The 15,013-nt window shown below is 39.3% G+C and overlaps 1 long non-coding RNA gene across 1 annotated transcript; it reads left to right on the forward strand.

The window, feature by feature from the left end:
• The first annotated feature begins 2,424 nt into the window (after window positions 1–2,424).
• On the forward strand, window positions 2,425–3,032 carry LOC142500957 (uncharacterized). The gene is made up of 2 exons (XR_012803375.1): window positions 2,425–2,508; window positions 2,951–3,032. It is a non-coding gene; the product is annotated as an uncharacterized LOC142500957 (long non-coding RNA).
• Window positions 3,033–15,013: the final 11,981 nt, after the last annotated feature.

Genomic DNA, 15,013 nt, shown 5'->3' on the forward strand with positions numbered 1-15,013 from the left:
CTGATAGTCCCCCTCAGGATCTCGAGTTCCTGCTGAAAGCCCTGAGCGAACCGCTGTTGCTCCTCTCTCAGCAAGCGGTTTGTCTCTTGCTGGTTTGCATTCGCGTTTTGCAGGGCTTCATTCGTCTGTTGCTGGTTTGCATTCGCCTGTTGCTGGTTGGCATTCGCCTGTTGCTGGTTGGCATTAATCTCTTGCTGGGCTATTAGCAGCTGTTGCTGGGCTGCATTCGTCTGCTGCTGGTTTGCATTAGTTTCTTGCTGGGCTATTAACAGCTGTTGCTGGGTTTCATTTGCGTCTTTCTGGGCAGCGACATTGCGTACCAGCGCACCCACCACGTCTTCCATCTTGTTTGCAGAGGATGAAAAAAACCTTTTTTTTTTTTTTTTTTTTTTTTCAAAGTTCTTCAACCCGCAGACCCCCTAGTGTTCTGCCCGCATTCTCCACCATATGTGACAAACGGCTTACTCCGGGGCTCCGTCGTTTGTCCGGGACTGTTTAGAACACGGTCTTTTAGGGTAGGTTAAATGATGAGGCGTCACGTACTGTTCCTTTAAACAGGCTATGCCTGGTTTATTCAGTCCCAGGCACTGAGACTGCCACAGTGCATACAACAGAAAACAGATCAAAACAAAAGCTGCTCACCTGAGCGATAACTTAACTTAGATATCCCTGACTCAGGGTTGGAAGTGGCTTTTCCACTTCCAACATCAAAACACGGTACTTTTGCAGTCTTACACAAATGAACAGAAAGATTGAACCTGTTTGGGGAAGAGGCTTCTCCCCTCTGTAGTTCAGCAGCCTTCCAGCCTCCTGGCTCTTGTGGGGAGACCAGAGCAAACAGGAAATCAGTCTTTCATACCTGATTCCTAATTAGCATGACAGGTGACAGAAATCAGGCAGCAGACAAACTCTGGTCTGGATCTCTCATCCCTCAGTTCCAGTGCTTGCCAAACTGTGGGATGGAGTGTATGTATTATAAGGCTGCACTCCCAGGCCAAACAGGATAGAAACTGTCTAGTATCCTGGGAGCCCTATATACGGAATTTATTACCATCCCCTGGTTTCTGTCACAATATATATATATATATAATATAAACAAGAACAATAGGCACTCCGTCAGTTAAATCAAGATGATAGGTGCAAATCCTGTAGAGAATAACTAGGCAATACGATACCGTGTGTGAGACGGATATCAAGAGGCAGCACTCCAATGGATGGTCAAAAAAGCTTAGTATTGTTAAGACATCATAACCAACGTTTCGGTCCTACATGCTGGACCTTTCTCAAGGTCCCGCATGTAGGACCGAAACGTTTTTTATGATGTCTTAACAATAATACAGTTGTATTTGCATATTTGCTTTCTTGTGGAGGGTTTTTGTCACTTTTTTTACTCACCATAACTTAACTCAGTATTATATATATATATATATATATATATATATATATATATATATATATTAATAAGCAATCATAACAAATTAATATTAACAGTGAATACAGTAACAGTGAAATGCTATTTTTATTTTATGTTTATTCATATTTAGCAAAACATGTACACTGATATAATGATTACGTGACAATAATGAAATAAATATTATCTAAAGTGTTATTTAGGGCACACAAGCAAAAATAAAAATTAAGGGTACCCCTGGACTCAAACCCAGAAAGTATAGAAACTGTTTTCTAGGTTTCTCTGTATGTAGTTTTTCCCTGAAGAAGGGGAGCATGGAGTACCAGAAATGTAAAACAGAAATACACAACCAATGGCGCAATATCGTAGGAGTAGTGTTGCCGTGAAATACTGACTTATCTAAAAAATGTGCACTCATATTTTAAAGAAATTTAAAGGCCAGAGATCCTAACTAGGAGGAATCCATACAGAAAATCATCTGATGGATGATGTGATCCTGGAGGAGAAAGAGATACACAAATAGTGCAGATGGCATAGACCCAAACGACTTTATATAATTTAAAACAGTAACATGTGTACTCCCATTTGGTACAACCTCCGTAGATGTGCTGTGTATCTCATGGTTGTCCTGAAGCTTCCGGTTGTGCATCCGATCGGAACATCTCGTTCGATCTCTCCTCATCACAAGCGACTCAACGCGTTTCGCTGTAGACTTTAGCTGCTGAGCTGAAGCCTACAGCAACACGTGTTGAGTCAGAAGACCAGTATCATTGGCATTTTTTGCCTTTTATATGTTTTAAAGGTAGTACCAAATGTGAGTACCTTCTGCCCTAATGTGTGTTTCTCTTTCTCTTCAAGGATCACATCAACCATCAGATGATTTTCTATCTGAAAGAAAAAAGCTTCCCACTGAAGGGACTTTCCCTTTTTATCCCTGTTTGCATATGGTCAATAAATAACTTTTTACCTCAGCGCACTCCAGTCTTCAATAATTGCCTAGCAGTGCCTGCTGTCCCTTCTCTCTCTTCAGTGGGAAGCTTTTTTCTTCTGTGTTTAATGAGCAGCATAGAGCACGCATATCCGGATCACCAGATGTAGTAAGTGAATTTATCTTTAACATTTACGTATTGTCCCCAGGAGGATTGGTTTTATGTGTGGCTATATACACTGAAGGGGTCCGGTGCCGGTCGAGAGACTTCCCTCGGTCATCCCTCTCTTGTCAATTTTGCCAACCTGTCCCCCACACTAGGGGTTTAGTCATTTGACTTTTATTTGCTCTGTTTTCACTCTGGATATATACTGGCATTGTGGAGACATTCTCTATTGTGGAAACACTTCTACTCTGTAGCACACGTTATTGAGGTGGTCATTTACCTCAATTTCCCCCCGATTTTCTATCTGGATTTACTCTTGTTAGGACCTCTGCCCTTTAATTTCCTTTAAAATGTGAGTGGATATTTTATAGATAAGTGAGTATTTCACTGCAACACTACTACGATATTGCGCCATTGATTTCGTATTTCTTCTTTACATTTCCAGTACTCCATGCTCCCCATCTTCGGAGAAAAAGAAAATACTGCATGTCATGGAGACTTGAATAAAAATGCAATTATACTCCCAATTATTCTGCTAAATGTTGGTTCGTCTGTGGGTTACACACTATGAGGTGAAATATCCTAAACCCTTAAAAGATTTGAGTGCCCATCTTGTACATTAACCCGGGGAGCTCAACTCCAGCCCTCAAGCCCCCCCAACAGGTCAGATTTTCAGGAAATCCAAGCTTAAGCACAGGTGGTTCAATCAGAGGCTCAGTCTTTGACTGAGCCTCTGATTGAGCCACCTGTGCTGAAGCAGAGACTGATTGAACTGCCTGTGTTGCAGCAGGGATTGATTGAGCTACCATATAAGGCCATGAAACATCTTCATTGGCCTTATAGTTTGTGTGTTGCGAGGATATGTATACTGAGGCAGGAACACAAGTAGTGGCATAGTGTGTGTACCTCTATTAACACATCATCCATTGATGAATACCCTATAGCAGGGGAGCTCAACTCCAGTCCCCAAGCCTCTCCCCTCCCCCCGCCCTAACAGGTCAGGTTTTCAGGATATCCCTGCTTCAGCACAGGTGGCTCAATAAGTCCCTGGAGGACTGGAGTTGAGCACCCCTGCCCTATAGGAAAATACACCCGCTACAGTGTGCTAATCTGCTGAATACCTCCGTCACAGAGGAAGACGCTGCTGTGAGGAACATCAGTTGCTATATATTTAAGCCTCCCATCTGCAGTTATGAGCCACTGATTGAGCCACCTGTGCTGAAGCTGGGATATCCTGAAAACCCGACCTGTTGGTGGCCCTTGAGGACTGGAGTTTCCCACCCCCTGGCTTAGATGCAGGGCTTTTAATGCAAGACCTTTGCATGCCAGCTGCAATAAATGAGACTGTCTTGGCATCCAATCATCAAACATTTCCCACCATATCTGAAGTGTTTCCAGGCAAACATCTAACATGGTTGATTGCAGGTCACAATATGGAGTGTTAAATAGCTTTATCCAATGGTTTGTCATTTTAATTCTAATGTTTAGGAAGTTACAGTCTACTGTGTCAAATGGAAAATCCATCAGAATTGCTCCAGGGGAAGAATTCAAACGTATAAGACAACATTTATCGAAATTAATTTCACTGTAAGATGGATGGCCAAATGTTTTCAATATGCAATACAGTATACTTGTGAATTTTGATTAAAAAAAAAGAAAGAGGATTTATTCAACAAAAACAGCCCAAAAACCATTTATCTCAGTGCTGAGTGATTATTTGGAGTGAATAATATTCAGTGCTTGCACTTAAAATCTACTGAAAAGCATTACAAATATTATATTATCTGTAGTTTGTTGTCTAAAACAAGAGGAGTACAATTTAAATATTTAAATGTTTTGGAAAGCCAACCCTGGGCATGTTAAATGTAATTGTATGTGGCAGCCTTATTCCAATGTTGATGCCAGGTGTTATTTCCTAGTTCTTTTTCCCAGATGTGGATATGTGGATCTTTAGGTTCATTGTGATCAGTGACTAAGCATTTGGTATAGATTTCACGTCATCCCCCTCCCTATTTTTCGCTCATGGCACATTGACACGAATTGACTCGTAGATTCTTTGGGGCGGGTTTCAGTTATAAAGTGGCGTGATTGGAGAAAGTGCAGCAATTCGGTGTTCGGGAAATTAGACTGGTCTCGGAGCGTGAGGAATGATCTAGTCTCTCTACTAAATCTAAGGTCACATATTCAACATATTCCTGCTTTCTTCCAATGTGGAAATTATTTTATATTTAACCCAACGGGAAAGCTGGATTTCCATATAGGGGGGGTTAGAAGGGCGGGCTTTTTTGTTAAAGCAGCAATACTGGCCCCCCCACCTTTTTTATATATAAGTTAAGCATGTAGCAAACTATAATTGTATATTCTTACCTAAGTTGGCAATCGTTTGCTGCTCCTGTTATAAATCTATAAAAATCCTGATTATGTGCCTGACAAAATGGCCACCTTCTGACCTTGTGCTGCAGCCTATGAAATGCTGCAGCTGATATGTAATATTATATTACTAAGTGTAACACATCATTGTTACAGATTTCAGAGTAATTGACAGTCTGCTGTTTGGAACAAGTCAACACACCTGTTTGTGAAACTGTTAAATCTCTCTTTTACGTCTCGTTCATAATTACACCAGCATAACAGACCTCGATAATTCTGGTTCATCACATAAAAACAAAACGTTTATTTTGAAGATAATTACTTACATAAAAATAGTACAAAATGGCAGTTGACTTTCCAAATTAATGATGGATTTTTAAAAATGGTTGCACAGCTATCTGTCTGTTTCTCAGTGGATCTTAATGTCATGATAAAATTTATTTTCCCTCCATCTTGGTTTTAACCCATCTCTTTCTCTCTTCATGGTGAAATCCTACAGTATGTCCTCACATCATGGTGGTATCAAGATGTGCTGCTCCTTCCTCCCGCCTCTCGCCTTGTCTCTCAGCCTACAATGCTGCATTTTTATCCAGATAATATTCCTTGAATCAGCTCTCTTAATATATATTTCTATTCCAAATTAGGTCCTGCCGCTTCAAACTGATATGATCTCATAAGAAACAGCACACGTTTTATATACATAGAATACTGGAATAGTCTCAGATCTCCTTATCAATCCAACCTGTCATAGGGCCTCATGCAGTAAGCGTCGATTATGTGAAATCGGCAATCTTACCGATTAGTCATGTTATTGGCGATTTTTCCTCTCCGTATGCAGTAAGTGCCGAATACATTCAAAATCAACCCGAAAACAAATCCGCCCACTCTCACGATGATTAGCCGATCACACACAGGTGTATCGGCGTGCGTGGCGTGGTGCTGTTAGGTTGCCCAATCACAAATCTTGCTGAATCAGGCGAAACAAGCATGTTTTGGATTGCGCGCCATATTTAAAGGCAACGTGTACTGCTATTCATTCTCTGTGTTGTTGGGAGTGAGAGAGAGAGAGACGCACAGAGCTGGACGATTGAAGATTTGCATATTGACTGAGAGACTTGTTGTGTATTGGGTGAGCTTTGTCCTTTGTTGTTTTGTTTACATCTTTGTCTTGTTTTATATGTGGAAGTGTTTCGTGTGATTGCCTGTACATTTCTTGTCTGTTTTTTGTGAGTGCTGGAAGTATGCCCGCAAAGCGTGGGAAGAGTGATGCCGGTGGGAGTGGGAGTGCTACTCGTGCGAGTACGCATCGGAGTGAACGTACTGTTCAGGGGAGTGATGTTGCTGAGAGTGAGAGTGGTGTTGCAGGGAGTGGGAGTGCTGGTGCTGCGAGTGGTGTTGCTGGGAGTGGGAGTGCTGTTGCTGGGAGTGGGAGTGCTGTTGCTGGGAGTGGGAGTGCTGTTGCTGGGAGTGGGAGTGCTGGGAGTGCTGGTGCTAGGAGTGTGAGTGCTGTTGCTAGGAGTGGGAGTGCTGGTGCTAGGAGTGGGAGTGCTGGTGCTAGGAGTGGGAGTGCTGGTGCTAGGAGTGGGAGTGCTGGTGCTGGGAGTGGGAGTGCTGCTGGTGGCGCAGTTGCAGATGGGGTGGATGGTGGTGGCGTGCTTGCTGGTGGGCAGCTTTTGGAGGCTCTTCCATTGGAAGAAGGAGAGTCCAGTCAGCACCAGCCAAGCTCTGACCCTAAACCTGCTCGGAAGAAACGTGTGGAGAAGCCACGTAATCCTCGCTTCAATGACCAGGAAAATACAGCTCTTGTCACTGGCATTCTGGAGCACTATGACAGTATATATGGACATTTACTAGGTAAGTGTACCTTTACATTTATTATTCAAATACATGTGATCCTAGGTCATCTGAGTTTTGTTCATATGCAAATATGGGTTCACAATATCTTTCTATGTTAATTAGTCTGGAAACACAGCTTTTTATCATGCCTTACAAGGACAACTAAACACAGGCGGTCAATTTGCCATAACTGCATACAATATGAATGCAACCTTGCTTACATGTATAGGTTTAGTAGTGAATGCTCATGTGCTTCACATATTACACATAAAACAGCATGTTTGCTATCTCTTGGAACAGCTAGCAGTGTAGGAAACTGGTGCTTATATTATTATTAATTTACCTCATATATTTTATATGTTTTTCAAGGGCGGACAAGTTCAGCAAGCAGAAAAGAGATGTGGGACACAATAGTCATTGGTGTCAATGCGTGTGGGAATCATGTGAGGGACAAGCGGAGTTGTCACAAGAGATTTGATGATATTAGGTCCAAATTGAAAAAGAAAATACAACACCAACGCGTGCATGCTACTGGCACTGGAGGTGGGCCCACACCACAACGTCTCATATTAAGTCCATTGGAGGAGCTGCTTCGGGCAAAATTACTTCCCGTCGTCGTGGAAGGCTTACCTGGTGACCGTGATATAGGAATTTACCCCTCACAATTTCCACCAGGTGAGAAATATTACTGTACTAGGCGTGTCGTTGCTTACAGTTATTTTGCATAGTTACACTGCTTTTTATACTGTCTTCACAATATAAGCATACCTGCATCTATATATGTATATGTCTGATTCTGTATATATATATATCTCAAAATAGACATATATGTTGTAGTCCTACTAAAAGCAGTAACTAATATAGCACGTGCCATTGCGTGCTCATTTACATGTGAATTCCCAAAATGCATTGCTGCAGTGGAAGCAATTGATGGTGGGCGAAGATGGGGAACAACAGGGTAGTACACATGTGTAACACATGTTAATGAGAAATTATTACTAGCTACAGGTACAGAACAGAAATATGTATAATATTATTGTGTATTTTATTTATTTTACTCCGACAAACATTACATTACTGCCTATTTTAAGCATGCATCAAATATATTGCATGCAACGGCCTACAAACATCACTTGCACTAACACATCTATAGTTGTTTATGAAAAGGTCCATTTTTACTTTAACTCATATACAGACAGCATAATGAGGCACACGTATCATATTTTATGTCATTGTTTTCATAACTTAAAAACTGCACACAACTATTTAGCTCATCTACCATTGTGTTAAAGCAGCTGCAATTAATATCTCATCACAGCATACACTTCAACAGAGGGGGTGGGGTTCAGCACACACACTAATTACAGCCTCATTTTAGGGTCAACTTAGTTCACACCATTTTCACCTGTTTCAAGTCATTGAAAGGTGTGGCTGATTAGGCTTTTTGGGGAAGGGAATACCGTTATTACAACCTGACTAGCACAACTGAAGTTAATCACACTCATTTGAAAGCTTCACTTTAGCTACTAAATGCCCCAACAACTCATTACTTATCAAACCGTACGTCACACATTAGTTCACTCATATCTATAGTTGAACTACTACTATCAACGACACATTATCACACACTGCATGTGTTGTCTTGTTTAGTCACAGCCACATTCATGTGTGCCACATCTTATATTAATGTACCACACATATCCTCTACCAAAAACAACACTTTGTGCAATATGACCACCTTCATGATAACCATTGTGAATGGTCATCTCATGATAGTTATGTACATTATGATACTGATATCACTACACAACATATGATTTTTATGTTCAAATTTAATCTATTTATCCTCACGCATTACTGCAGGAACATAGTATGTTTTATGTTAGGGAACTCAAAAGTTCTAAGTACACAGGCATGTACATTGTTATTACAACTATTTATGTTCACTTTCACACACACATTTTGGGTTTAGGAAATGATGCTGTTAGGTACTCATAAATACAGAACATACAATAACTGTTTGTTCAATATTTACACATGTAAATGTAAAACTTATGTTATTGTTATATATAGTTGCCCCTGAAGGACATGTGTCACCTGAGACTGAACAAGTGTCTTCACCTGGGTCAGCCAGCTCAACACACCTAGAAGGTGAGTGTATCAGTTGGTGGCCATATAATATGTGCTCTTCTATATGTTATGTTGTCATGTTCATTATTTGTTTTGCACATCTTCTTTAAATAGGATTACTTAGTGTCAGTGAAAATGAAGTGTAAGCCAACTTGTATTGTGTTAGTGATGTTAACTATCATGTAGGAGTTGTGAGTTTACAGCAAGTTTTCATTCACTCATATTTCATACTGAGTCCAAACATTATTCTTAAGTCAAGGTAGTTTTTAATGTGAGGTTATAAAACGTATGGAAACATGTTAGTTGTTACTTATGACACAGTACAATTACATAGTAACACAGCAGAGATTAACATGCCATTTAATAATGTGTACATTTATTTGTAGAACATGATGAAGAGGATTTTGATGATGATGATGATGATGATGATGATGATGCCGCCGCCGCCGCCATAGACACACAAATACAAGCAAGTGACCATGAAGAGGTTCCAATTGAAACTGTTTTACCGCCAAAACGTCCAGCAAATACCACATATGATGCAATTGTAGCTTCTGAGGGAAAAATTGTGGAAGCAGAAAATCGTCGCCATTCTGACCTGATGACAGTGCTGGAAAGGATGATTGCACTGCAGGAAGAAACAGTTTCACAATTGGCACATCTCCACAGAGTCTTCATTGAAGTGCCTAAACAGTTGCAAAAAATCAACACCTCATTCGAAGCATTAGTTGTTCAGCAAACACAAGCTAATTACTGGAGAATGACTAATGTACCACAATTCAACACCTCACAGCCAGGATCTGTTCATGCAGGTCAGTTTTCACCACATTCATCTGATATTCATTCACCAGGCCCAAATGTTACCGGTCAAGTAGCAGACATTGCTGTGCAGGTTCCTGATGACATCCTACCGCTGCCATCTGTACAAATTCAGCAGCAGACACCTACAAAGGAGGCGACAAAAACAAAACAAGACACACATGAAACAGACCAACCATCACTTGTGCAGTGTCTACCAACTTGCTCACATGTGTCAGTGGGCACAAGCCCTGTCCGTGAACAGTCACTACCCAAAAGCCCTGTAGGTGAGTCACTGCCCAAAAGCCCTGTAGGTGAATCGCTGCCCAAAAGCCCTGTAGGTGAATCGCTGCCCAAAAGCCCTGTAGGTGAATCGCTGCCCAAAAGCCCTGTAGGTGAATCACTGCCCAAAAGCCCTGTAGGTGAGTCACTGGCCACAAGCCCTGTAGGTGAGTCACTGGCCACAAGCCCCGTAGGTGAACAGTCACTGCCCAAAAGCCCTGTAGGTGAGTCACTGGCCACAAGCCCTGCCCGTGAAGTGCCAGAGGCCACTCAAAGTGGCTCTGTTGTGCCTAAAGTTGGTGGCAAAAGAAAAAGGAAAATTCAAGAGACAACAAGCAGGCCTGTTACTCGCTCGCAAAAGGAACAAAAAAAATAAATGTTATAATTCAGAAAATATGTCTTTGGCCTTGTTTTGTTGACTTCAGATTATCTAATTACTATTGTATGTATGCTGAAGACTGTGTTGTTTCCAAACTTTCAAGTATGTTTTTGTACACGTGAAGTTTTGGAAATGTTAACACTCCTAATTAATGAATAGTGTTATAAATATTTATGTTTTAATCGTCTGTTCAGTAATGGTCCACCAGGAGCCAGTTGCTAAGTTTAGAGAAGCTGCCATTGACTTTGCAGCAAAACATTGCATTTGGGTGTGTTAATTGATGTAATCATTGCATGTGCATATTATTTTCATGCAATTATAAAAGCACCTATTTAACTGCAAACATCTTTCTTGTACGTGTACAGCAGGATTTTGTGTTAAATATTACTTACCTTTGGTGGCCATTGTAATGTTGTACTTTAATCATTTATGTGTTCTTGTTTCAAGAACATCTCTGAATTGATACTAATATATATGTAGTATGTATTGATATATGCACACACACACACACAGACACACACTGTGTGTGTGTGTGTGTGTGTATATATAGTACTATCTAAACTGGTATAGATGTATTTACAAAAAACATACACTTCATGCTTCCTTGTGAAAACACACTATTTTAATAATACAGGCCTAATGTTTGACAACTATACTAAGTGTGAGCCTCTAACATTATTGGGTGCAAACAAATGTTTATTACTTAATTCACTCATGTTTATCACCATTTAAATAGGTTTCATACAAGGCCTACTTACTGCCATCAATATGTTGTGTGTACTCCAGCAATATTTAAAAAAAACAAAAAAAAAAACATTTTTTTTTATATATATATATATATATATATATATATATATATATATATATATATATATATATATATATATATATATATAATATATAAAAAAAAAATTTTTAATTTTTTTTATATATATATATATATATATATATATATATATATATACACACATACACATACACATACAAATACACATACACACAATATACATATAGTACAATATACACTTTATATATATATATATATATATTTATGAGAGAGATATATTTATATATATATAGATACACACGTATTTAAACTCATGCAGACAGGGACTTAACCAGACTTTCAAATACACACAGAAATGTATGTGGGAACAAAACATTTCATTTTGCAGGTGTGTGTATTTACTGATATGGCTGTCTAAGCACTATTTTCACACACTGCTCTTTGTTATTTTGCAAGAAAACTCAATGTTACTGAATGAAAAGTGTAGTAATGTTTTCAGAAACGAGATAAAAAAAGGATACATGTTTGTCCCACATGCGGCTATCACAAACCACAAATGTTCAAGCAATTATAACTAGAAATCCAATTGGCGTTTGAAATAAGGAGTTACAGTTTATACTTTTGTTGACCTTGAAAAGGAAACACAGCAATTTGTTAGCCATTGAGCAGTTTCATTTTGATGAGCAAAGAACAGATACCTGCACACATCTTTTGTGCTACTCTGCAATGGCTGATGAATTGGTGACAATTATGAATCCGAATTTAGGTTATAAATACATGATTTCAGAAGCAATTTTATCAACTTGCGGACACCAAGCAAGCACACGCCAAATCTATGATTTGATTCGAGCAAAATATCCTTATTACCAAAACCGTCGGCATGCGCGCAATTTTAATTCCTCAATAACATTCACTTTATCAACTAATGACTTTTTTGAACGTGTGCAGGATAAGCTAGAACACAACTATGGTTTCTGGAAGATTGCCAAAGAAAAACATTTCACCGTGAAAGAAGGCACATATATTGTGGTTAAAGGCATATTTATTCCTAATGCCAATAGCAATGGATCCGCTACTACTGTTCCGTGTGAATCGATACCTGCTGCAATATCTGCACCCTCCATTCCTGAAACCCACATTGTACAAGAACATAACTACTATGATTATGTACCAAGCCTTTCAGCTGAAAATGCATTGGAATGGGTACCCGAAGAAATGAACATACCTCCCGACCAATTGTTTGAAGAAAGCAGTGGCGATTCCTATGAGCGCTTCATGGAGGAGATGTGTGTCATACTGGATTCAGCGGGTGGGTCAAGCGTGGATGAAAAAGCCTTGCATTTCTGGAGCGACCAGTTGCAGCCAGACGAAGAGTTAATTCTAGAAGAATGGTAAATATAACAACCGTTATGAGTTGACTCTGCGTTTAAATATTTTTTTTTTTTCTAACCACCATTTTCCCTTTCAATGCGTGGATACAGCGTAACATAGCAGACTGCATAACATGTAGCGATCACAAACAAATTGTTTCCGAATACAATATAGTAGAACCTGAAAGAGTAGTACACATTGCTGACGGAATAAATATACGTACTTTCCTATCACTTTAAACATATTAGCAACATTTTAACATAACTCTAACACATACCTGTTTTGTTATCATGCTACATCTACAACATTTAAAAGCGGGTCCACCACGTATGACGTGGGACCCTTGTCATGGCCCAAGGCGTCCTTAAAAAGGATTACGGATGTAAGTCCCGCCCCCAAGCGACGTGCGCGCCTCAAAGCCTATTGGCTGTCATGTTTTGTTATAGTAACGGTAACTGCAGTGTGTCATACAGTGGGGGCGTACACTGGGCGTTAGCCGAATGTTAATTGAGTGGGAGGAGTGTTAGCGTGCGTTTCACGCTGGTTTAACATGACGTCACACGTATTGCATTTGCGCATTGTGTTATCGGCCGTCCTTTCTGTCCAAACACGTCTGTTTAAAAAGAATACAGATGTACTCGTTTAGAACGAATGTAGTTTCGTATTCATTGTATTTGAAATAAAGATTTTATGTTTAATGGTATTTTCAAGATGTATTGAACGCACAACGTACGCTTTGTTTTGCGCATGCGCTAACAGTTAGTGCAGCCAAGCGTGAAGTGCGTGCGCACACTAAGATGTGCGCGCACAATTTTCAGTATACAGGCAATGTTCACTTCTTATACATAGTTATGCCTGCTACAAATTTAAAGAAACATTACATACTGATGTACACTTGTACTTCTAACATATAAGTGAGTGACGTGTGTATGTACACAATCATATAGAGCTGTGTAATGCGTTGTCACGGATACATATATAGTAAGGTGCCATCTTTGACCATCATGTGTTTGCTGTATTTCAGAGATGTCGGGGAAGATACAATCGGATCAATGTATGATTTCAGAAGAGTCTACCTTTATATGAGATGATTGTGAGGAGGAGCCACCGACTACTATACTACATATGGAACTAATTTTATATTGCTTGCAGCGCTTATTAACAAACAATTAAAAATGTGATACCCTTATGCCTATATTGCATAAGCACTTAATTAACATAATGATGTTGCAAAATAGTGCCTCATGAATTTTTATTGAGTGTTCTTTAATGACTACTATCATTTTATGGCATGGTGTGTTTTATATATAACAACCATTCCCACTCTGCTAACACATTTGTGAATTCTATTGTGTAATGGAACGTATGACTGTCGAAACTATGTAACAATAATAATAAGAATAATAATAATAATTATAATATGAGCATGTTCATGTATAGCGCTGCTAGTTGTACACAGCGCTTTACAGACACATTTTTCAGGCTGAGGTCCCTGGCCCGTGGAACTTACAATTTATTTTTTGCCGCCTGAGGCACAGGGAGATAAAGTGACTTGCCCAAGGTCACAAGGAGCCGACACCGGGAATTGAACCAGACTCCCCTGCTTCAAAATCTCAGTGCCAGTGTGTGTCTTTACTCACTGAGCCACTCCTTCTCCCAATGTAAAGGACACTTAAACCAACTAGCCATTTCTTGTTAAAAATCTCTTGTTACATGGGTATGTTGATAAAATGGTTTGGGACTGTAGCAAATAATGTTATTGGCCAGATGTTGTGGTCCCCTACAATGCATGATGTTCTGATTATGACATCAACATCATGTAATGAAGTACGTTTCTGTGTATATTTCATTAACCTAACTAACTATAGTTTACTGTGTTTATTAAACGTTCTAAAAATACATAGTATAGTCAATATGATGATATAAGCTACCATAATAAAGCTGGTGTTATCATTTGTCGGTGTTATACATGGATCCTACACAAATTGATACAGACACAAACAGTTGTCTTACAAAGTGTGTCTATGCTAATGTGCACGTGATTGACGTTACAATTGTGACAATACTTGATAATTATCATCATGATAATGATGAAGTGACGTGATTTATATTGCAAAAATATTACCAACATTGTCATATTGGTAAATTATAAATGCTAAATGACAGTAACATTAGTGACAAATTTGTCTTCTCTGTTAACAGTTTAACACTTGGTACATGTAGGACACATCCACACACGTGTGACTTATACATACACATGTCACAAATTTAAATTAATGTTGACTATTAATTCCTAGCATTACAAAACACCAACATTGCTAAATATAAGATGTAGTACGCATTGTTGTGATTGCAGGCATTCATGCATGGAGTTTTATGATCAGTCAATTTCATCCGTGATGAATGATCTCCCGTAAGTAAAGAAATAACTACAGTTATCCCCTTGTCTCCAAACACCTCTATATTACATTAATGGAATTTATAAGGAAACATACATAAAATGTAATGAAATGTGAGTAATCATTTTCTAATACAATGCACATGAAAGCTCAAGA

The sequence above is a fragment of the Ascaphus truei genome, chromosome 8, assembly GCF_040206685.1.
Source record: "Ascaphus truei isolate aAscTru1 chromosome 8, aAscTru1.hap1, whole genome shotgun sequence".
Classification (NCBI taxonomy): Eukaryota; Metazoa; Chordata; class Amphibia; order Anura; family Ascaphidae; genus Ascaphus; species Ascaphus truei.